The 25,512-nt window shown below is 37.5% G+C and overlaps 1 long non-coding RNA gene across 1 annotated transcript in view; it reads left to right on the top strand.

Annotated features, from left to right (window-relative positions):
* Positions 1 to 3,136: 3,136 nt before the first annotated feature.
* Positions 3,137 to 25,512, top strand: part of LOC137092856 (uncharacterized) — a 115,090-nt gene continuing 92,714 nt past the window's right edge. The window contains exons 1-2 of the long non-coding RNA XR_010908352.1: positions 3,137 to 3,419; positions 19,776 to 19,900. This is a non-coding gene — a long non-coding RNA (uncharacterized lncRNA). The remainder of the gene's footprint in view (positions 3,420 to 19,775; positions 19,901 to 25,512) is intronic.

Here is a 25,512-nt window from a genome sequence, read left to right as displayed (position 1 = left end):
TGTGGCTATAGGAGGAGAGTTTAAGCTACAAATTATTTCCATTTTCCACTATGCAGTCTATTACTGTTCTCTTTTGCAGGTACAGCAAGTAAATGATCTAACATTGGATATCTCCTCGGTTTGTGGAGGCAACGATGCTGTGGAAAAAGTCCATGTGCATCATATTTCTTTCTTTCTTTCTTTTTTCACTGCAGTGCACCTAAGCTACATGAAAGGCGTTCCACTTAAAATAAAAAGCCTGTGCTGTGGTCTGTTTCGGGGCAAATATAATATTTATCACTGTATCTCTTTGCAGCACACAACAGAAGAATGAGTTACCTACAAATCTTTTGTTTAATGAATCCAAAATCATGCTCTTTCAGTGATATAGTCAAGCTGTATGTGAACAAAATGAAATGTCCCGCCTACAGTTTCATATTCCTCCCAGGTTAGGCTGCAATAGCATTCTCTTAAATAATTTGTATTTGACTCTCCACTTCAACAGTGATAGTATTGTAATTGCTCAAAATGGTTCTGCATTGTGAGAATCAGCAAAGCATGGAGAGTTGAGTCTCTGCCCCTGCATTTATGCTTTTCCGATGAGACACAGATGCAAACTGTACTGCCACTTTGCATACAAAAATTCTGAACACATTCCGGTTTACATGAGCTGTATTAACTGTGATAGAAGTGCATATTAAGGTACAATTGTTTGTTTATGCATTTATTTGATCTATTAGTTCCCCTGTTGATTATGTTTTCGTGTTGTCAAGTAAGAAGGAAAATAGTTTTTGTAGTGTAGTCAAAACACTTGATGCAACAACTTGATGGACTATCAGCTTTGTCATAATACACTATTAAACACTGTATTGTACATAATGGCTCATTGTGTTTCATTATTCTTAAAACCCAGTTAGTGTGTTGAGCAGTTTCCTTTATCAACGTATTTTCTATTGAAATAGAAAGTTTGGGCAGGACATATCAAAGGCTGAGTCCAAAAATTGCTATTCTCTATAAACACAGATCAGGTCAAAAATTATGACCACCGGTGAAGTGAATAACACTGATGCTGCGTCCCAATTCGGCTACTTCCTAAAAGAATGTACTCTTTTTGTGAAGAAAAAGTACATACTCGCTTAGTTACGTGCATCCCATCACCGTTTAAACTGCCCTGTCAATCATCATCAGATTCGTCACAGTTAAAATCCTCCACATTCAGTTTAATTTCTTACCGTATCAGAGAGAAATGTAGAAGCCTGTTCATCTGCCATCTGTGGGTCTTTAATGCAAAGACTTCCCTCATGTGTTTGCAGTTTAAATATAATAATGCATTTAAAAGTTAATGTAAAACGTATCATTACAAAAGTTCTCAATGCTGATGCAGGTGAAATATAATGCGGATAGCACTGAATACATATATTTTTGTCAGGTTAAATACTGACAATTGATCACTCAAGCCTTTATCTAAACCTCTCTACTTAACCGTCTGACTAGCACATCCGTCACTCATGTTTGTCATTTTTTAACACTTTTTTTTACCCGCGTTTGTAGTTCTAATCGAATCCTTGTCCAACTCGCAAAGGGTTGTTGGCAATATCAGCCGTTAAGAGTGTGCGTTGATCCGCAATTCGAATTCTGACCAGAAATAGAGGGAATGCATGTGACATCACCGTCAGCTGGAGCAATGAGCAACTGCAATTAGGCCCTACTGAGTGGCAAAAAGACTGAGAGGCAGCACTGGTTTACAGCGTGAATACAGCGAAAACACACAAAATCAGGCCCGACGCCAGAGAAAGGATACGGGGAGGCTTGTCCACGGACCCCATGGACATCGCTGTTCCGGATTTGAGACGTCTTTGATAATCTTGATAATTGTGTGTAATTTTCTCACTCAAACCACTGCCACCTGTTGCTGCTTCTGCTTTAAGAGGGAAATGCTTCCCATAACTGCTTGCCTAGGATAGTAATCTGTAAAAATATGTAATAATAGCATATTATTAATGAAAGGGAGCTAGCAAAAGATTCAGTGTCTATCTGTATTTTTGCACTCATCAAATTAAATTAAATTAAATTTCCAACGTGTTTTCGCTTGCTGAACTCTGTAAGCTCTGTAAGTGCAGACATTGGGAAAATAAGAGTAATTGTATACCAGCTTCACTGATTAACTTTGTGAGATTGCGTTTATTGAATGAGTGACAGCTTTTAGTGATAATAAAGTATATTATTACCACATACACGGTTCAATACAGTCACTGGCCCATCTGCACGAAAAATGTGATGAATGAGTTATAAATCAGTTGAAATCAGGCTCATAAAAATGTAAGGAAAACACGATTCCTGGCTGCATGTCATTATTCATGGATCAATGAATCTTTGGTAAGTTGTGAGGAACACTATCGAGCCTATATACTATATATACACTCTATACTCGTGTTTTCCTCTATTAGCCTAACTCCAGTCACGCAGCAGCTCTTCTGCCACTCAGCCCTGGCTGAGGGGACGTGTTCCGGCAGGAAAGTTACATCGATGCATTCCCTCTATAGACCATCCGGGTGTCTTTGGAATACTCTTTTCAGCATGCTACGATTTGGGACATAGGCCTACTAATTCTATTTTCGAATACTATTTAGTATGGATGGTATACGAATTGGAACGCAGGGTGATTATCTCTTCATCACGGGACTTGTTAGTGTGTGGGATAGGGACTATATATAAGTTGATCTGTTAGAAACAGAAAAAATGGGCAACCGTAAGGATTTGAGCGCGTTTGACCAGGGGCAAATTATGATGGCTAGACGACTGGGTCAGAACATCTCCAAAAAAATTATAGGTTAAATTGATAAGCAAAAGATAATTTCATGAACATTTTATTTTAATATATATATATATATATATATATATATATATATATATATATATATATATATATATATATATATATATATATATATATATATATATATATATCAGCTAAATATCTTGCAAATTAATATAGTTGCAAAACAAAAGACAACTTTATACAATTTTAAAACATCTACTAAATTCCGTTTTTTGCATTGTGGAGAGGTTTAGGGAAGACAAACGAAGCAGCAAGGAATGACAGGAGATGTAATTAAACGTAAAGAATCCGCCAGGTGTTTCAATTCGCAAGGTCGACGCATGAAACGCTGTTGATGAGCTGTGAACGTCCACGCGCCTCCGCACCACCCGCTAGGCCCAACAACGGCGAACGTTGTAACGTGCTCCGAATCGATGAAGCGCACCGTCGCCCATCACATAATGATATATGACTGTGCCTACGGGATTATTGAGGCAGCAACAGCCCTGGGAGTGTCCAACGGACAGATGAAAGCAACAAGAGAGCCGAGCCGTAGTCATCATGACAAACACGAATAAAACCGCTGTGCCTGAACCAGGACTCTAATGATTTCACTCACAAGGTACTACAGATGCGATTATCTCTTCTAAATATCTTTGTTGTTATAGTCACACTTTTCATATGACAGAAATATAACGAACTTCCAACACAAAACGCAGAACATTGACCCAGTAGTACAACTCCGAATAAAATAACGGAGTGTTTATATTGATATCAAGTGCACATAGCGTGCTTTGCTGGCACCTAACAATACCTGGCTGTTCTTGCCAACATCCTCAGTGGCGCAATCAGTAAAGCGTATGGTTAATGGAGTATTGTTTTGGTTTGTCACGATCAACTCTGGTACGAATCCGCATTTTGCAGAGCGTGCTCTTCTTTCTTTTCTCATCACAAATCACTTCAGAAAGGCATTTATTTTCAAAAATGTTCTAAATGTTGAAATAAAGTGCCTAACAAAACTTTCAATCGTATTGGGTATGGCTACGGATAGTAGGGAGGGATTTTAGTGTTCCCTTTAGGCTGCATCCATTTAATAATTTAAATAAAAATTATTTATTTATGCATCTTTAAAAAAAATAAAGTATAAATTACCTGTAATTACTATTTATGTTACAAAGAACTGCAACTTTATATGGTGTAAATAGAATATCACTATTAAATAGAATATATTTGCATCGATGGTGTGAAGGGATGGGGGCTTCTATGATATTAGACTGCTTACTAGCCTATAATTAAAGATAATGCATTTCAAACCTGAACTAAACATATTTGTATTCAAAGATCAACAGTCTGTTAGTCTTTAGTCTGCCACAAAAACACTAACATTAAACTCATGCTTAACATTAAAATCATGAACTCAAATGTTATTGTGAAAAGAAAAACAAAACACATTGACTGTTGTAAGTAACTGTGCGTGAATAAGACCTTAACCTAACGCTAATAAGCTTAAATGAAAATAAAGAAATAATTGTGTAGTGAAGTATTTTTTGTACACAATGCCACGAGCAATCCGTTACTCCTTTACGCATCTGACGCATCCCGTCACCGTCCTCCTCGTGCTGCATGCAGCAATTGCGCTCTCTTTATCAAGGATTAAAACAAAACGGGGACAAAAAAGTTGTTGTCTTTGTGCATATAGATTAATAAGATACATACATAAAAAACAATACAACTTTAAATTCGTAGCTATAGCTACCTAGGTTGTCAAGGCCTGACGTCAGCACATACCGCTTACAGTATTTTTTTAAGAACTTACAGCAGCCGGCGGCCGGCGGGGAGTGTTTGCAGGACACCTCAACCTCTGCAGACAATTTTTAATGTTTATCAGACAACTACTCAAGATTTTGCTTTAGTATAATTTTCGGGACAATTAGGGTCAGATTCGGGATTTTGGACAACAGTGTGGATTTCGGGACTGTTCCGAATTTTTCGGGACGTCTGGTCACCCTACTTGGTGTAAATAGCATCTATTGCTATGCACTTAGTGTAAATAGCAATTATCATTAAGAAAATATGCTTTTTTCACTGAGTGTTAATAAAATCTAGTTGCTATTTACACGTTGTTAATAGCATCTATCGCTATTTGCACTTAGTGTAAATAGCAACTATTCTTTTTTACACTTAGTGCAGATAGCCGCTGCCATAAAATAACCACCCATCATTCGAAACTTTAGAAATCATGTAAACTTGGACTAGCAGCCAGTATACTGCACAATTGTCCTGATTCTGAATCTACCCATTCATCCTGTTGTCGTCGTTGGCCAGCCCAGGAGTCCGTTCTTCATACGTTGCTAACTCTGTTAGCAGGATTTGATTGCTGATGATTTGGCATGATCTCGGATTGCTTAACGTTCATCCTGGACATATTACATAGACACACATTGTGTCTGTAAATTTAAACCTGCTCGGGAGCAGGCTTATTGTAAACAGGATTAGATTGCATCTTGAGATGACATTTACATTTACATTTACATTTGTGCATTTTGCAGACGCTTTTATCCAAAGCGACTTACATTGCATTCAAGGTACACATTTTACATTTTGTCAATTCTTGTCATTTTACATTTTGTCATTTAAAATCTGTCCCAGCCACTGCTACTTTATTCCAAGAATTCCTTACTGAACCAGGGGACATAATAATTTTAAATAATAGTAATATAAAAGTTTATTTGAAAATGATAATGTTGTGTAAAAGGTGCGTAAACCGTGTACTATAAAGACACAGTCACTTGATTGAGATTTATTTGTAAAGGAATAATTACTTTACTGTATTAATTAAATAAACTTTAATTGATACTATCGCCTAACAAATCTGCTTCAAATTTAATTAAAAATCAAATTACAACATTGAAATAAATGTAAAGGGTTTACCAATACTATTAATCTGTGAATATAAATAATTGGGGATCATGTGCATCAAAACAGTGCGCATTTAATTTATCTAACTTTTATGTTGGTTTGGTCGTTTGGCTGTTTCCCAGAAATTAGTTTTTTTTGCCATGTGTCTTTTTTTAATTGTATGACGTCATGAGTTGTCTTAACGCCAGACAATTGCTGCATTGTTGATCGTGGTTTTGATGAAGAAGAACCAAATTAGCTAGAGATCAGTTATCAAGATGAGAAGATCTGGGATCAGTCAAATCATCTCATGCATTAAGGAAGGTACGAAGTCTTTGTGGAGTGTCATTGGATGCTCTGACCGCTTCATGTTCCAAGAGTTTTCTCTTGTGTAGCTAATATCATTTTTGTTCCCCTCTCTGAAATATTGCTTTCTTTTATTCTGCAAAAATTATATATCTTTTTTACTTTGGTGTTTCAAATGTCTAGGGACACATTTGATTAAATCACATTGACTTAATCAAACTTATTTTTATTAATTTTTTTTTATCTCAAATGAATTCTTTTTGTTAGAGGTGAATAAAGGTGCCCTAGAATGAGTTGAAACAATATGTTAAATTGTTCTCTGATATCTACATAGAGAGTATGTGGCTTATTTAAGGGCAAAAATTGTCCAGATACAGTTTTACAGGTCCATTTACAACCCTAGAAATTGTCCATAGGATGTAATGCTGTTTTTGCCTTATTTGGAAGAGTCATTAATATTAAAGTCAGAGCTCTGCTCTGTTTGGCTTATTTCAGCGGCTCACAGCACACAGCATTTCAATTGTTCAGCAAAGTGGTTCGTGAGTCCTGACTGTCCTGACAGAACACAGACCGAATGAATGACACTTTAAGCAGAACATCTCAAATGGAGATTGCTGAAATGCAGCTTACTTGTTTAATGGTGTTTTCATATCATCTGCAAGCGAGAGAGAGAGAGCTTGCTTGCATATGGTTGCCAGATTGTACATGTTTAGGGAAAACACCGGATGGTATACGTGTTCTTTTCACAGAAAAGCTCTGTTTGGGGGATTTAAATTACAACCGCACGAACACTCTTCTTTTCCAAACCAAAACCAGTGATTTTAGCCTCGTCTTTTTTCGTCAACAATATTGCATGTTTGTATAACATTAGTCACCATGTAGGCTACACAGTGACTGTGATGTACTCTGAAATACAAGCATGAAAAAAATATCATACTTACATTCTCAAAAATATAAATATATATATTTTTACAAAATGAATAGCCTTGTCAAATGACCGTCGTATTAACTTTTATGGTGGAAAAGGTGACGTTTGCTAGAAGGATTGAGTGAACGATCTGTAAGCAAAGTATATATGGTTGTATTTTGTAATACATAATAATATTAACCTTTGTCATTAGACACACTATTTAGTTTTGTTTGGTACTTGGTTTTTCCTGTTGTTACTGTCAGGGCCGGCTCTAGCTCTTTGGTTGCCCTAGGCAAGAGGGAGTTTACGGATTCGAACCTCTGATCGATATGCGTCAACTTGGACATGCGTCTTACCCCTACACTACACTACACTACAGCCACTGTAGAGAATTTGGTGATTTCCATAATTTTGTCTGGCCCAATCTTTAAGTAAACCACAGCATATTTGTGTTTAATGTAAATAATATGGCATCTATCGTTACTCCATTCATATAAATAAATAAATAAATAAAAATAACCGGAGAGGCCCAAATTTTTATTTGCTTCCGACGCCCATGTAGCGAGCATTTGTACTTTTCATAAATAACATGCATATGCCATATTTATAATGAAGTGGACTTTTGATATTTAAATGACATCCATGTAGGTTATTGTAAAGTATTGTCAGTGAAGTTATGTTTGTAATACGTAGAAAACTAGCAAGTGATAGCTTAGTGACAATATTAATAATATTAATAAAATTAATATTAGTTGATAATATTGATAATACTAAGCAAATGTATTTAGTTTGACAACTTGGCTGAGATAAGAAGACTAACCTCTATACTGGGCTTTCTTTCGATTTTCTTCCTTTATCTTTTTCCGTCCCTGTGCATCCGTGGGTTTAGACGCCTCATTTTTGATGAACGCGCAAGATGAGCACTTGCCTGACCTAACGCCTGAACCAATAATCAATTATTACCATCAATTCAATCTATTAATCAGGTTGATCAGTAATTAAACGTGTGTCTAAGGGGGCGCCCTATGACGATCATGTTTAATAAACATTGTTGTATTTCGGCTTGTTCCAATTCTATGCTTAATGGGAAGTAATGGGCGGCACTAGAGCGTGCTCACGCCCCTAACACATTTGTCGCCCTAGGCAACAGCCTAGCTCGCCTATAGCAAATGCCGGCCCTGGTTACTGTACTAGCATCTTGCGTCATCTAGACAATGCTGTCTCTCTAAGAAACTTTCAATTTAATCAGAATTTGTTGAAACAGTCAATAAGTGGATAAAATCGCTACTTACTGCTTGCAGGAATACAGTTGTAATTGCCCCTTTCTTCAGTTTAAGACGCTGAGTTAAGCTTGCTTGAAATGGGCCGAACAAACGAACAATCTTAAATTAAATTGTTGTGGTATCTGATTATAAACATCAACCATGACTGTTGACATTTTTTATCTGTGGGAAGGGTAGAAATGTCCTCACGTCCTCTGGACAGCCTGGAACATGACGTTTGTCCATGAGAGCTGCCGTTTTCACTATCCTGGTCTGATGCTTGTTTACCTGCAGTCCCGATAATTCGGCTTCATCAGTTCTGCCTGACAATGAACATGTTTGGACAGATGTTGGGGGGGCGTTAATATAAATGATCCCCAATGATTGCGTCACGGTGTTATGTTGAGAATCACTTATTTTTCCATGGGGGTTTTCATTCACGATACAGTCCCTGACAAAAGTCTTGTCGCTTATCTATTTTCTAGAAATACCTGATATTAACCTGACTTTTAATTAATTAATTGGTGTTAGAAATAGCTCATATGAAAAGCTAAAACCCTCCCAAATGATGTGATGCACTGAAATAAATAATTTTCACAGAAAAAATATTTATCATTTAATCAAGACAGAAAGGTCAAATTTTGGCAAGACAAAAGTTTTGTCGCCTATACAGAAATTGAACAAATTTACTGCAAATACAAAAATATGTCAGCAAATTAAGTTGTGGTGCTGTGAGATCCAAATTTAATATCTTGTATGACTTCCATGAGCTTGAAGGACTGCATCCATGCGGTTTGGCAAGGATTCATACAATTTATTGATGAAGTCATCAGGAATAGCTAAGAAAGCAGTCTTGCATGCCTCCCAGAGTTCATCAATATACTTTGGTTTCGTCTTCCATGCGTCCTCTTTCATCCTACCCCACATATGCTCAATGATGTTGATGTCTGGTGACTGGGCTGGCCAATCCTGGAGCATCTTGATCTTCTTCGCCTGAGGAACTTTGATGTGGAGATGGAAGTATGCGATGGATCACCGTCCTGCTGCAGAATTGGGCCTCTTTTATGGTTGGGAATATAAGAGGTAGCTAAGATTTCTTGGTATTTTAGACTATTGATGTTGCCTTCCACCTTGCTGATCTCTCGCACTCCCCCTGTTTTCTGGGTGAATCTCGGATCCATTCGGGCACCAGTAGGTCTCCTGCAATATTTGCGGTGACTGTGGTGTAATTCAACAGAAGATTCATCTGAAAAATCCACCTTCTGCCACTTTTCCTGCGTCCATCCTTTTAGCAGGCTGTGGGCCTTGACAAATGCCACACGGTTTTTCAATTGTCTTTTGTTTAGTGCTGGCTTCTGGGTACTGATTCGACCACGGAGGCCATTTCTAGACAGAATCTGACAAACTGTTCTGGTTGACACAGGGACTTCAGGTGACCAGGTCTCGTGGAGCTCTGCTGCAGTGGAAAATGGGCTGGCCTTGGATTTTTGGATCTTTTTTATCTTCTGTACTTGACGCTGAGACACATTGAAGGTGTCTGCCACATCAGCAGTGGATCTGGTCTTCAGCCTCTTGATACTCAAAACTTTAGTCTCAGGGTGAATCTTAGGCATGTTTGCAGAGGTCTAGTTGCAGTTGATGTGAAGGTCTAGCGTACTGGGGTTCTTTTTACACACTTGAGACCTAATTGATCCATTATTAGTCACAGGTGAAGCTCATATGACAAGGTGACAACACTTATGTCTTTGCAAAAATTGACTCAATGGGCTTTACCAAGCTGTGAATATTAGAATACTTTTTGAAAGTTTAGTTTTTCACTGAAACATTATCACAAAAGCTGGTGGGATTAAAATGAGCCATTTCTTGTAAAAAAAAATCTGGATTAGAAATATATTTCAGCGGCACTTTAGGTCAATTTGTACACAAGCGACAAGACTTTTGTCAGGGACTGTATTTACATATGAAGGAAGAGGCAATGGTGTTTGAAACTCACAGTATGTGATGTCCATGTACTGAACTCTTATTATTTCACTATGGCAAGGTTAATTCAATTTTTCATTCTAGGGCAATTTTTCATTCTTCAAACCTGCCTGCACAGTAATTATAAAAGCAAAGCAAAATGCTATATTTGGTAGTAGTGCGTATACATACTGGATCCAAAGAAAGATGCAAAGCTGTCATATAATTATGGCCAAGATGTTTTGGAGAAAAGCAATTATTTGATACTGTGATTTAGGTTAGATTTTTGCATTTTTTTTCTGAATGAAAGATTAAAGGATAAACAATGCAGATTTATTTTTACAGTAATCTTTGGTTATATTTATGGGGTGCCAATAATTCTGACCGCAACTGTATATACACGCTAGTCCTCAAACGCTAGTTTGGGGTCAGTATGATTAAGTATTTTGTCTCTTAAATAAGTCTCTTATGCTTGGATGCATTTTTTTATGAAATATAATTTTAACAACATTTTGTGAAATGTTATTAGAATTATTATAAATAATTGTGTGCAACCTTTTTCCCCCATTGCAGCATTACATTTAAAAGACTGTTTAAAATGATCCAAGCATATGGGTCTCAAAGGTTATGCAAGATTGCCCTTTGGAGTGTGAAAATTGCTACTTAGGTCATGAGGTGTTAAGAATATTTTTTTTAGTCTGGTCACATAAAGCGTTATAAATCAGTGGTCAAATAGAATATGGGTAACACTTAACAATAAGGTCTCATTCATTAAAATGAACTAACTTGAACTAACAATGAGCAATACATTTGTCACAGTAATCTTTTGTTAATGTTAGTTAATAAAAATACAGTTTTTCCTTGTTTGTTCAGGTCAGTTGACAGTGCATTAATATTAACATTTACAGCTTTTGATTTTAAAGAGGTGGCTGCATGTGATTTCCCATTTTTAACTTTAGTTAGTGTGTAATGTTGCTGCTTGAGCATAAACAGTATCTGCAAATGTACAGCGCTGAAAGTTCAATGCAAACAGAGATATTGTCTTTTAAAGTAATGGCAGTTTATTGCCTACAAAAACGGCCGGTTTGGACCACAACAAGCTTCTTCCCGGGTTGGTGACATCATAAACCCTTGCTATTAACATAAAAACTGCCTCAGATGTGACTTCTGCCCGTAATGGTAAGGGGCGTCGCTTTCCGGACAACCTGTGCTTGGCACTTCATCCAATAAAAATACATGAAACTACATTTGGCCATCTAACCAATCTAAGACCATCGCGTTTTTCGGAGGGAAGAAGCAGGAAGCACACAAGCCATTCAAAGGACAAATGGAGACAGCGGTGTGGAATAAAGGTCAAATATAAGAAAAATACTGGGTTAAAAAAAAAGTATTAAGACATGTTTTACTGCGCCCCATAAACACAACCAAGCCTAGAAAAAAAGGTTTTTTTTGTCAACCCCCCCCCCCCCCCCTTTTAATAATGTAAATGATGACATTAACATTTAACTAAGATTAATAAAATCTGCAGAACTATTGTTCATTCTTAGTTCATGAACATATTACTATGACCTTCTTGTAAAGTGTTACTGAAATATGCTTTTAAATAAATACCGTATAAATGATCTGGTTTGTAGTTTTGTGGCCCACATTGGCAGTTTATCAATTTAATAGAATTATTCCTTAGGGTTTCCACAGCAACAAGGTAGCAAAAATTCCCAGTATTTTGAGAGTTAGCAAAGTCAAGGATATTAAAAAATATAAAGTGAGTAAAATTGAAATGCAACTATTTATCTGAACTTAATTATCAAATTCCATGCATGATTTGCTTCAGAAGTCAGTCTAAGAAAGCTTAGACAATCTCTTACTGTGCAGTGATGTCCAGTGGGTTTTTCAAAGAGCAGGCCATTATTTTTTCATTCAGTGGGCAGGTAATAAACACAGCATTAGTGCTAAATACAGGTGAATGTCAGTGCAGGATTGTCTTTAAAGCCAGCTTTAATCAGTTAGAAGTCCCTCCAGTGGGATCAGCAGCTTGTGAAGATATTAACTTACCCTGCCACTGTGCAGCAGCATTGATCCACATGTATGATGGTGTAAGCCTTTTATGAAGAGATTGAAATTAATTATGAGACATGCGTGCATGTGGAGCTACTGGGTGTGTGTGTATAAGAGAGGGAGTATGAATTTGCTGACCTCAGAAATGGCCAACAACTGGATTAGTTTTATTCCGAGACAATAACTCCGGACGAGTGCCAGTGAAATATAACAACAGGTTTGTTTCTGTGTAATCTCCTGTCTAAAATGCTTATCGTCCAACATGAGGGATGTGCAGAATCACACAGGAAGTATGAGAGACGCATGTGGGCTGGGATTTACGGGGTAATTGCACAAGTAAATCTGGCTGAAGTGTAGAGTTGTCAGACCTCCCAAAAAATGGCTGACTATGCTTATTTGAGGGTTTGTGCTTGCGTGGGTCTATGACTGTCAGTGTATGAGTTTAACAGGTCGCTGCTTTGGCTCTGACACAGCTGTGCAGATGTGCTTAATTTGTTATCTAAATCTCGGAGAGACAAAGGATGTGGATTTAGTTAAATTAAGAATATGTGAAGTAATATATCAGCAAAGCGTTCCTCACATTTAATTAAGAACATTCTTTTAAATCATAATTTTGAATGAAGTATGGTGTTGTTAGTCAAGCCAAACTGTTGTTTTTAACGTCGTGTTTCATTGATGGATGCTTTGATTAGATGCAGGTGTAGCCTCATTTCTCGTGTTTGCTGCGAGACAAATCTCTGCTAGCACATAGGTCTATTCCTTGTTTAAGGTACTGCAGTGATTAATAAACCGCAAGAATAAATGAGAAACATTCTAGCGACGTTATCGCGCTGTCACAAAAGCCTATAACCTTTGACTCAAACCAGGTGCGTGTACTCATGTTATTGTGTGTGTTTACGGTCTTACTGTATCTGAAGAGCTCAGTGAGGCAGCACTGACTCAGAGCCAGTTATTCCCCTGAAGGGATGGATGTGTTGTGCGTGGGTCGCACATACGGCTCTGGATGTACGAACATCACATGTCATTCACTGAATGTTGTCCACGTTTGAATTTGATGCCTTCCCAAAAGAAGATTAGCAGCTCTGCTGGGGCTGCACTAATATGAAGCATGATCTCTTGTCACTTGCCAAGTGTTCCTTGGATAACTTCTGCTTTGCATTTATTCTATCCGTGCCATATTTTAGAAATCAGTATGTTTGTGTGGGATTTGCACCATTCCATAACTAAATTCGCCGAGGCTAATTTAAGTAATTTACAGCCCTGTTTTTCCTAATCTTGTTTTCTTAATGAAAGGTTATCTTAGTCCATGGTTACATCAACATTTCATTCCTGTTATCTCTTCCTCTGGACTGTCTCTCCCAATCCTTCGCCCATACTGATAATAAACTCTCATCCATAGATCTCGGGTAGCATGACTTAATGTGAACATTGATCAGATTAGCTGTAAACTATCTTCCTGAAACCATATGGGACCTGGACATCTTGAGGGAAAAAAAGCTATAAAAAGTAAGATTGAATTTGAAACTTAGTGAGACCATGGATTAGTGCCCTGGCAACGACCTCTTTACTCCATAGGCACCATTTGTATTCGTGTGTGTGTGTATGTGTGTGTGGAAGGGATTATGATGACCTACATTCTGTGAAATGGATAGCTTGGGGGTCTTATTGTCTCTGGGTGATGTGTTCAATAATGTTTTATAGGTAAGCCCATTAGTTCAGTCACAGAGATTGATTTAAAGTATGTTTATCATTTATCTTATATTATGGTATTGGTCATTTTCTAGCACTATATAGACCTATCATATAATTTTAGTTTTTGCATTTATTTAAAAAACAATTGCTGGAAATTCAGCAGGGTAGAAAATTATAATATAAATAAAGCTGTCATCAGCAGATTTTTTCTTTGTCAAAAATACTCCTTCCTGTTTCTCACAAGTTTCGGAGAGTTTTTTTCGTGTATGGGTTGGCTTGACTTTAATAGAGTGGAAGGTCCTTGTATGGGCCGTACGGGCTCTTCTCCCGGTAGGGTGCGCGCGCGTGTGACTAGAGCGAGAGAGGAAATGCACGCCCATAAACACTCTCTCAGCTGCAGATCCAGTCGTCCGTGAACACTTATGTGGCCGCCGCGCTCAACTTTATTCCTATGGGTGACGTCGAGCGACTTCAACGCTTCAGCACAGCATTCCGGGAAGGCAGCGCTGCATTTGAACCGATTTGAACGCAGAAATGACGGGAAGCTTCACAACATCGTTTCAGTCGCGTCACAAAGTAGATTTACACGCCACTGCTGTCACAGGACTTCACCAAATCATACCAAAGAAGTGTGTTTTTGACGGAGCGGTCCCAGCGATTAAGGTTCGGTCCTGCTTTGGAAGCAGCCGGTGAGTAAAACTGCTTCAAAAGTCTATGCTGTCGGCTATCGTCGCGTGAGTAAACATCAGTAAACGACACGATCGCGTGCTTCGTCATTCAAATGCGCTAACGTTACTCCATTGTTGTTCTGTATAACGTTACACTAGTCTGACGTGCAAAACCGTTTTGCTTGCTACTGCTAAGGTTTAGTCGCATACAGTAGTCCATAAACCGAATCATGTCCTCATAAACTGTGAGTAAAGACACACAAATGTTGACAGGCCACTAAATACAGTACATAGCATAGAGACGGATGTCCTGCTGTTGCTGTTTCTCCTGTTCAATTTATTTCAGCCTCCGAATTTGATTCTGGATCATATATCTATTAGCTAAGATCGATAGCCATGGGTTTCTCCACGCTTGAGGACGTCACCGCTGTGCGCATTCGTCATTCTTTAGCTCCGCCCACACGATACGCCTCCAGTCGCTCTTTTTTTTCCGGAAAGACTCGGTACAGCCTATATTTCTTTTATAAATAAAACTAAATAAAATAAAACTAAAGACTTTTCGGAGATATGAAGGATGCAATACTACTCTATAGGTACTCAAGATTGACATGAGATTGACTGAAACTGAGTGTTTCACCCCCCCATTAATGTCTACTTTATCTCACCAGGCATGTCAGATAAGCAGCATTTTCATATGTGGACAGGAATGAAAAGTAGGCTGTGAGGGATAGAAGTTCAGTGGATTGTAACATAATATAAACTCTTAATTCTGATTAGAAGGGATGTAATGATATTCATATCAAACCAAAATAAAAAGCGTGTCACCTTGGAGTCCAAGTGAGAAGGTGTTCTTTACAGCAGTGTTTCTCAACTGGCTTGGTCGCGAGACTGTTCTGAGCATAAAGTTAGATATATACATAATTATATACATATCTATGATGGTACAGATTTGGTCGCTAAGTGCCTGAGAAAAACGTGGTGTCCCGATTCAGTTGATTCACAGACTGATCTTATGAAATGGCGTATGTATGATGTGTGCCATTTTGACGTGCTATCAAGACCAATAATCGCTTTTTAGTGTATTTATCAACGCTGTTTCATTCTATCCCCCTACACTGCCCCTACCCCTAAACCTACCCATCACTCACTCTCGCACTGCCCCTGCCCCTAAACCTACCCATCACAAGAAACATTCTGCATTTTTACATTTTCAAAAAATAATAATTTAGTATGTTTATAAATCCATTTACATTGTGGACACATAATGGTTAGTTTCGGGGTAGACATTCACGCGGAATCACACAGCGTACACATACATGCGGAATCACACAGCATACACGCGGAGATGATGGTTCATTTCAGTGTGGACATTTAGACAGAATCACACGGCTTAGACATACACGCGGATAGCTCAAAATACGTACAGATAATGCGCCACTTGGCTTTAGAAAGTGGTGTGTATGTTTACGCAAAGTCATGATGTCATGTTGTGATTCATGTTTCCCGATTCATGTTGTTGGGCTGTATGTCAGTGTCATTTTCTTAGCTTGTTACGAAATAAGTCTCGCTCACCTTAGGGTGCTTTCACACCTGCTTCATTTAGTTTAGGAATTGTACAAGTTTGTTTTCCCCTTTGGTGTGGTTCATTTGGTCAGGTGTGAAAGCAGCAATTGCACTCGGGTGCGCACCAAAAGCAGACCAAACAAGCATACCGAGTACTCCTTGGAGAGGTGGTCTCTGTATGCTTTCAAACGAACTCTGGAGTGGTTTGTTTTCGGAGAGAACGTGATCCGACCTTGAACAGACCAAATTGCAAATAGTACTGACCATTTTTGGATTAAACTAGCTGCTTTTCGGGATGAGGAAGTGTTTGTTGACAGTTTGCACTTTAGCATGTCAGCTCGCGGATAAACTTGGAGTAGTGAGGGGGTGCGGAGCCTCAGAAATTTGGTCTGATGACCATAGAGGGCATGACATTACCTGATAGTTTGTTGGCAATATTTTCGGAAGATGATGAGCATGTCAGAGTTAAGAAGAATTAATGCATGCCGCCGCTTGCAGTGCATTAGAACATTGTTTTAATGCTTCATTATAGAAATGCATTGTTTGCATATTGTGGCGTATACAAACTATGTAATAGATCATAGCCAGGGACCATGTGTTGATTTGATGGCTTTTACTCCTCTGTTGCAATTTTCCTGCATGGAAATTCTGACCAATCGAAAAGCAGTTGAGGAAATACACCATGGCCAATGAGTGATGTGGATGTTGTCATGTGACTGCATTTTGGTTTGTTTTAACAGGTTTGGACCAAAGCAATCAGTGTGGTGTGAAAAGGAACCAAAAAAAGATGAAAAATGCTACAGGGTAGGGCTTTGCAATATATCAAAATTATCGAAATACAAACCGAACTTTCATGTCCTGTCAATCGTTATACTGCGCTCGTAGCGCGCACACTTCCAATGCATGCGCAAACGCGGCGCATGCTGTATATCACTTCATAAAGTGTAAGAGAAACTATCATTCAATGTAATCATGAAATAAAAGTAATGTACCAATAAATAACGTAACTGGTACGCTGTTATTGAGCTGGGAAGGATTTGCATGCAGGTATGATATTCATCAGGAGCCGTTTTCATCTTTCATTAACAGTTCATGTTGGTATTGTGTATTCCATGGTAACTGTTGTTTCCATTTTTCTTTTCACTTCGTTATTTTGTATATTTTTAAATTAGTGTGGTGACTACTTTATTGTTACATAAACTGCTATTAATTGCTTTAATGTACATAGGCCTATTTATTAATTAGTATTAGTCATATTAAAAAAATAATCTATAAAGTTAATAAAGATAAAGTTAATAAGTTCACTTGTTGTTGTTGTTATTATGTTAAAAGTGAATCTAGTGTTATTATTGCTGGTGCCCTGCCATGAACTCAGAAATGTACCAAAGCACGGCTCTAAAACTGTGATGTGAACCGACCGAGGCACTGGTGTATCGTTACACCCCTGCTGATTGGGTGAGGCATGTTTAAAGCCAAGCACAATGTATATAGCTTGGTGTTCAGTGGTCGTTTTGTGAACCTCTTAAAGTAAACAAGAAGGTAAATATTTAACTGTGCCAATACTGTTGATGTAGTCAGAGACAGAAGTTTTTGTTCGTAGAGTAAACAGATCTTGTATTAATGGATGGAGGCGCTCTCACAAACCCGTTAAGAGTCCTCATGCCACTTCACTCTGTCCAGTTCGGCTGCCTGTCTTTTCAATAAGGGTCTGAGCAGCCCAATCACATAGACTTTAAGAAGTCGTGAGACAAAAAGCTTTTCGAAAATAGGGCAAATAACAGTCATTTGCATGGATAATAATCTTTTTTTCTGAAACACACACACACACACACACACACACACACACACACACACACACACACACACACACACACACACACTTTTCATTTTATTCAATAAATAATCAAGTGGCTTGTGTTGCTAGGCAACCGTGACATAAGTACCCATTGCGTTGTTTTAACACAATGTCAATGCCAGGCACAGGGCCCACTCTATCTTGTGGGTATTGGAGGTCTGCAAAAGCAGGACATCTCACCTGGCACATCACTCAGATAAATTTAAGATCTTTGTGATGTCTGTCAGTCACGTTCGTGATAACAAAAACAATGAGCAGCATACAGCATTGCAGAACGGATCTCTTTCAGGTAGATAAGAGGAAATTTTTGCACAGTGATTTGTATACAAAGAAGTCATCAATCTAAGACTATAATATCAGCTAGCAATGAGTTTAAAATGTAGTATCATACACGAGATGCATGATCAATAAAGTTGTCAAGTCGATGATATTGGTATTGATACAGAGCTCAGTTTGTGCTTCAGTGCTTTTGAATACCTCTTTGTATTTTGCGTTTTACTCCAAGGTGGCAGGAATGATTGGCGCGTTCTCAAACCCGTGTCCTTGAAGTGCAAGAATGCTCAGTTCACGGGCCGTTTCGCCTCCTAAAGCGAACCTGACGTCTAATCAACACCTGCAACCTCCACACCCGGCCATGTGTCCAAGTGAGACTTCTAAAGTCATGCCGAGCTCACAGTCGCAGCGAGAGTTGAGGGAAAGAAGGGACTTTAATCAAAGCTCCACAAACATGAAATTATTTTTTCCTCCCTGAGCGTTTTATAACCTGGGCAATACTTTCTGGCCCTCGTGTCTCTTTGAATTGTAAGAGAGGTTTTTTTTTTCTCTTGTCGGCCAGAGAGCAATTGTGCCTCTCAACACTAGCTTACAATGTGTATCTAGAGAGCCTTCACCTTATATTAGATTTGCCTTCACATTCTACAAAGAGGTGGGAGTACTGCACTAGCCGTTTCAGCTTTAGACAATAAATGCCCCTTGAAATACATACAGATCCGCAGTAATGACCGCCATCCATCTTGGCACGCATTTCAATGGCTTGTGCATTTACTAGGGCCTTTGTGCCTTCTTATTGTTACACCGGCTGATTCAGTCAGAGCGATTTGAGCACTTGATGCTCAGTCCTTCTGCCTTTACAATTTGCCTTAGAATAAAGAGACTTTTGATATCATTTGTGTTCCTCCAATATTTTTCATTGGAGATGCCGCGATGACCTCAAAGCCATTATTCAAGAGGGAAAAAGCATTAGGATTGCAACTGGACAAACTGTGCTAATGCTACCTCTCAGTGGTGTGAGAGCACAGCCAAATATCTTGTCTTATTTCATGTCATGCACAATATTCTATAGGGGTTTTAGTTCAGATATTACTTGGAATTTCCATTAACAAATTAGCCTTAAATATCAACAGCCTCATTTCCAGACAAGTCTGTGAGCTCAGCTCTGCTGCACTCCTGCATTCTCAGTAGGCTGTTGGGCATTACTAATTACACTCAAACTGAGGTGACTGCGTATTGCACGGCTGTGAGATTTACGGACGTTGCGACCCACAGCTCGGGTTCAGGTAAAACACCGCAGTCGGAATATAGAGTTTACACCACCCTTATTTAAATCCAGTACAGGTTAAAATACTCTAGCTTTTCCTGCCTTATCTCAGCTTTTTGCCAGCTTTATTAAGCATTAGGATGAGCACATGTGCCTGGCAATCTATGTAGTCCTTGCTGATTAGTTACTAAAAAATTTTTTTTTCTGAGGTGAGGGTGTGGGTGGACATTTTGGAAGCCATTCTCTAATCACGTTTTCCCTTTATCTTCCCAGTGACCTCTGATATTACAACTATTCAAGCTGGCAGATAGCGCCAGGCAACATGTATGAAATCGGTTGGAGATTTGACGTGACCTTGTGTGACAGATTTCCACATCCTCAAGCATCCTGTATAGACGGTAAGATAAATTACAGAATTGATTCAATTGAATTCAAATGAATGATTTGTTTCAGATGTGGTTTACTTGGAAAAGAGATTAAGTTTCCCCTTTTAGAAAGATTTTGTGAAAATGATTAATAACAAACATAATTTAGTGTAGTGACAGAGTTATATGTGGTGATAAATGAATCTTTTCATAAGTGTGGGGGAAAAGAAACAAAACATATTAACTGAGCATTGCCAGAGCCGCTGAATGAGTAAGCAAGGCATGGTTTGACTTATTTGACTTACTGAATTTTTGTATGCACAAATAGTCATTTTGAAGTGATTATGAAAATCTATGCCTTGAAGGACACTTTTTTTGACATAAATATTTCCATCCCCCATTACAAAAGCGAAAGGCAAGAAATTATTCATCGCTTCAAAAAGTAAACAAGAGCTACATCTTGATGTTGCTCATGCTTGAGGAATTCGTCCTTTGGCTTCCTGCATTACGTAAATAACATACTAAAACCAAGTCATTCAATAATGCAGGTAGTAGACCCTTCCCTCAATTATTCATTTCAATTGTTCCTCTCCCTACAAGGTGTTGGTAAGGTCTTTTTAAAGATTTATTTTCTCAGAACACTGGGAAAAAATAAATAATATAATTTGTACGTGTTTTGATAGACCCAACATAATAACATTTTTTGTTTGTTTATGCAGTATCGCTGGAAATCAAAGAAAATATGTAGATTTGCAACCGGGAAAATTGTTTATTATTTTTGAACCCAAGTCTCACCGGTATGAGGTACAGAACAGATAAACAGATTCCTTTATTGATATATTCATTGCTTCTGTATTTCCCTCCACCGCAGAGCACAAGGAAGTTGCGCTAGTTTTGTTAGACACAATTTACAGTGAAGTAACTAAATGTAGTAGAAACTTGGTCAGTTTGCTTTGCCTTACTGAATGCAGCAATGCATCTCCAGAATTGGTGTGCTGTAGGTTATATTTATTAAATAGGCTGTTATAGCATTCAATTACAGGTTTATTATAGTTTTTCAAACGTCATGGTTTTAAAATTCAGAGCATTTTAATTTGCTGTGTGTTCTAAAGTCGAAGAGTTAAGCACTACACATTTCTAAAGCAAACACTGGCTCTTAGAATGTGATCTTTCTTTATCTATAATTACAATGCATATATTTAACAAACAGCACACAATAATTTACACTTCTGCATATTTACTGAACATATGGTTTAAACAGCCAGTGTCGCTAATAGAAAGTCTAAATATGACCTCTTAAAAGGGGTGCAATTGGAGTCAGATGTTCTAATCAGACTGAGTGCGTTTGAACTGTCATATGGCGAAAAATGAATGACAAAGGTAATGCTTACCTGTTCTTCACAGAAATGTGTTTAAAATACAATACGACCCCATCAAAAAAAAACAAAAAAAAACAAAAACAGATTTCAAAGGTCTTAAGGAAAAGACAACTCTTATTTGAGGCTCATAAGACTAGAAAGGATTACAAAAGTGTTTCTAAACACTTGAGCCTACATCTGGCCACATAGTCAGGCAGATAGAAATACAGAACTATTGCTGCTTTTCCTAAGAGTGGGCGTCCTACAAAGATCATTTCAAAGGCACGACATAGAATCAGACAAGATACAAAGAACCCCACATAAAAAACTGCTGCCGGCAGCTCTTGCGCTTGATAATATCGGTGTTTACTGATGATTTCTCAGTCTACCATTAGAAGTGCATTGAAGTGATGTTTGGGCGAGTTACCATGGCGGAAACTACTATTCTCTAAAACATTACTGTTGACTCACGCTGACCATAGATCAACTACAGCAGTGTTGGAGCAATGTTCTTTATAAAATAAGAGACAAACAGTGTTGCGTATGAAGAAAAGCATGGCAGTGATTCAAAACAAATTAAGGTTCACTAAGCCTTGGGGAAGGCTATTGATAAGGTTTTAACGGTATTACTACTCTTACCAATACGGCTTATCGATCCAGTACTTTAATGGTGTTCTTATCGGTTCTTTTTGTTGATAACTAATTAAGAACATAATTAACCTTTTTTTTAATAATCAAAGTAAAAAGAATGTTTGAATAAAGTCATTATAAATATCTATTTGTAAATGGACCAGTGTGCAGGTGTTTTTTTGTGTTTTATATGCATAAGATTCAACAAGAACAAAGAAATATTAAAGTGCAAACAAATGGTCAAATATTAAGTTTTCACACAATAAAAGAAATATACAAATTAAATAAACAGTGCTTTAATTTCGAGAAGGTATACTAATGTTTAAGTAATATGACCTAAGAAAAAATCCAATAAAGTAATCAAATGTAAGATAACTGAATATTTTTGATAGATTAATGCATTTTAAAGATAAAGATTCATTCAAAGCTTTGAGTATTTTCTGTTTGCTTTTGTTGTTTGATTCATCTTATCGGTTTATTTGACTGCTACCCCTTTAAGACAGACTTCAGAGCTAATGATACCATTATCCCATTTCTCTAAGCTATTTACGCCCATGTAAGATATAAACTGTTACGTAGTTTAAGTGACTACTCCTCAAGCAGGTCATTTTGATATACTGTAGGCTATTTGTTCTGTATTTGATGGTTTAGATTCACACAAGCCACCTTGAAGTTGGAAACAGTGTCTCTTGCACGGATTGTGCATTTTACAGCTCTTTTTTTATTATCGAATAAAATGTATCGCAATTTATCAAGAGTGGAGACTGCATTACAACAATCGCAGATTGTGCTAAATCTAACGTTAAGTTTGGGTTTAGGGAGAAATGACAGCGCACTGCCACTGCTGTGAAGGGAAGGAAATTGTGCTAGTCAGAACATGGCTATTTTTCTTTATTTTTTATTTCACCTCAGATCTTCTTTTTATAACCCTTGAAATACAAAATCGAACATTAAATAACATCAGTATAAAAGGCCTAAAGTGTAACCAAACTAAACTTTTATTAGTTTTCTTGGCCATTGTAACTCAACCCCAAAATTAAAATTAATGAAATAATTACTCACCCTCATGTCGTTGGACACCCGTAAGACCTTTGTTCATCTTCAGAACACAAATGAAGATATTTTTGTTGGAAGCTGAGGGCTGAGAAAGGCTTCAGATAGGCCTCCATTGGCATTCATTACATTCCCACACTGTAAAAAATTTGTGGTGGTTTTTGTTGGTTTAACTTAAAAAAGTAAGTAACCTGGTTGCCTTAATTTTGAGTTTATTGAAATAAAAAAATTGAGTTGATACAATGAAGGAAATTAGTTTAATAAATAGAAACTCAAAATATTTTTGTATCTGAATCACATAAAACATTCGATAAATTATGAAAATAGCACAATTTGGCATGTTTCACTGCGTCATCAGAAATAAAACACACATAATTACCCAATATGCTTACAAAATCTTTTAATAATATTTTAATAAAGGCTGTCGAATCTCAAAAAATGTTCATTGTATTAACTCAAAATTTAATTTCAATGAACTCAAAATTTTAAGGCAACCAGGTAACTTTTTTTCTAAATAATTTTTTACAGTGCACTCACAAGACCCATAAAGGCACTAAACACCGCTACAAAGTCCATCTCACTACAGGGGCTGTACAATAATTTTACAATGCGACGAAAATAGTTATTGTGCACACAAATCAAAATAAAGTTATTGCCGTGAACTCGACGCATGCGCGAGAATAAGACGCAGATCAGCCGTTCAGATACATGACCCGGAAGCGAGGAGGAGCGCCACTGTCGCGTGAGTCCACCTACACGGAAGACAATAACTTGGCGGATAGTCATTATTAAGTTTTTTTTTTGCGCACAAAAACTCTTCTCGTCGCTTCGTAAAATTATTGTACGGTCACGGTAGTGAGATGGACTTTGTAACGACGTCTTTAGTGCCTTTATGGGTCTTGTGGTCCAACGACATGAGGGGAGTAATTAATTAAATAATTTTCATTTTGGGTGAACTAACCCTTTAAGCAGACTGCCATGTTGTATCTCTCTCTCTCTCTCTCTCTCTCTCTCTCTCTCTCTCTCTCTCTCTCTCTCTCTCTCTCTCTCTCTCTCCTCTCTCTCTCTCTCTCTCTCTCTCTCTCTCTCTCTCTCTCTCTCTCTCTCTCTCAAATGTACACCACCGACAAATTATTTAATAATATAATGTAGAATTTGCAAGATAATGTCTATATAAATCGTACGTGTATATTCTTAATTTCTCCAGTGTTGATAGCTACAGAGCTTATCGATACTGCAGTCTTTCATAATTTAGCACTGGTGCTCATTTAATACCAGGTTTCAGTCTTCAATTCCCAGTAAGCTTTGCCGTTTTTTTAATTGTTCATTAAAAAAAAAGTGTGTTGATGGATTTAATTGATGGGGTCGTACGAGTTATTTATTTATTTATTTATACATACATGCCTTAGGGGAAAAAATGTCTGACCTAGCAAATGAGTCAAAAGAATGGTCAAAAAATCCCATAAACACACTCCTAAACCTTGTGGAAAGCCTTCCCAGAAGAGTTGAAGCTGTTATAGCTGCAAAGTGTGGGCTTACTCCATGTTAAACCCTAAAAATTAAGAATGGGATGGGAACTTGGAACAGTCGCAAAAAGAAATGAATATCATTCCTAAATACAATAACAATCTATTTACTTGTGCTATTCCTGCTCTGTAAAAGAGGTGTTCCCATTTTAACCAAATTTACTCAAAAAGGTACAGTTGTGCTCAAGTTTACAGTACATAGCCTACCCCTTGCAGAATGTGAAAATGTTAATCATAAGAGGGATCATACAAAATGCATGTTATTTTTTTAGTACTGTCCTGAATGTTACACAAGTATAACTATCCTAAATGTTACACAAGTTTTACGTATAGTCTACAAGACAAAACAGCTAAATTGATTAAATGACTTTGTTCAAAAGTAGTGTATGTAACAACACCTGGATGATCCAAAAATCATTTTTAGGTTGGTTGTTGAGTCCCTTGTTTGTCTTGAGCAGTTAAGCTGCCCAATGTTCTTCCGATTCTGCAAGAGGTATGTAAATTATAGAGCACAACTGTATTTAAATCAATAGAAAACTGTGAAAACATTTGTGGAACATTCCAGTGTATGATCTGTTCCCATTTAAGTTCGTCTAGTGTAATTTCAGTGATTGTTGTCTCGTTTAAAACAAACGTATCGGCTGTATATCCATATGAGAGACATGAGACATATGTTTCTCCCTAGTTCAGTGATTTAAGTTTCATAGTCTATTAAGGCGCAGATTTGTCAGACAAATACTTGATACAGTGCAATCAAGAAAAGCAATGAAATCATATGAAGAAAATCAACAAAGCGAGTTGTGCAGAAAGATAAAAATGATGCCATTCTTTCTGATCTAAAATGTAATTGCATTTACTATTGGTAAAGACATGTATGATGTGGATCTACAGAACTGGATACCTTTGATCTGTTGTTCTGTTTTAGATGGTGTTTGAGAAATGCACATGATCTCTGATTAGCATCAACAAAATGCTGTTGAAGGTTTGTGTTTGAAAATAAATGTTATTTATTATTTTTTGGGCTCTAGACATGTCATAATAATTGCTGTATTGTATTTTTTTATTTTACACAACCATT

This window comes from Pseudorasbora parva, chromosome 11, assembly GCF_024679245.1.
Source record: "Pseudorasbora parva isolate DD20220531a chromosome 11, ASM2467924v1, whole genome shotgun sequence".
NCBI lineage: Eukaryota > Metazoa > Chordata > Actinopteri > Cypriniformes > Gobionidae > Pseudorasbora > Pseudorasbora parva.
The sequence above is the reverse complement of the archived record's forward strand: the minus strand, read 5'-3'. Positions and strand labels throughout refer to the sequence as shown.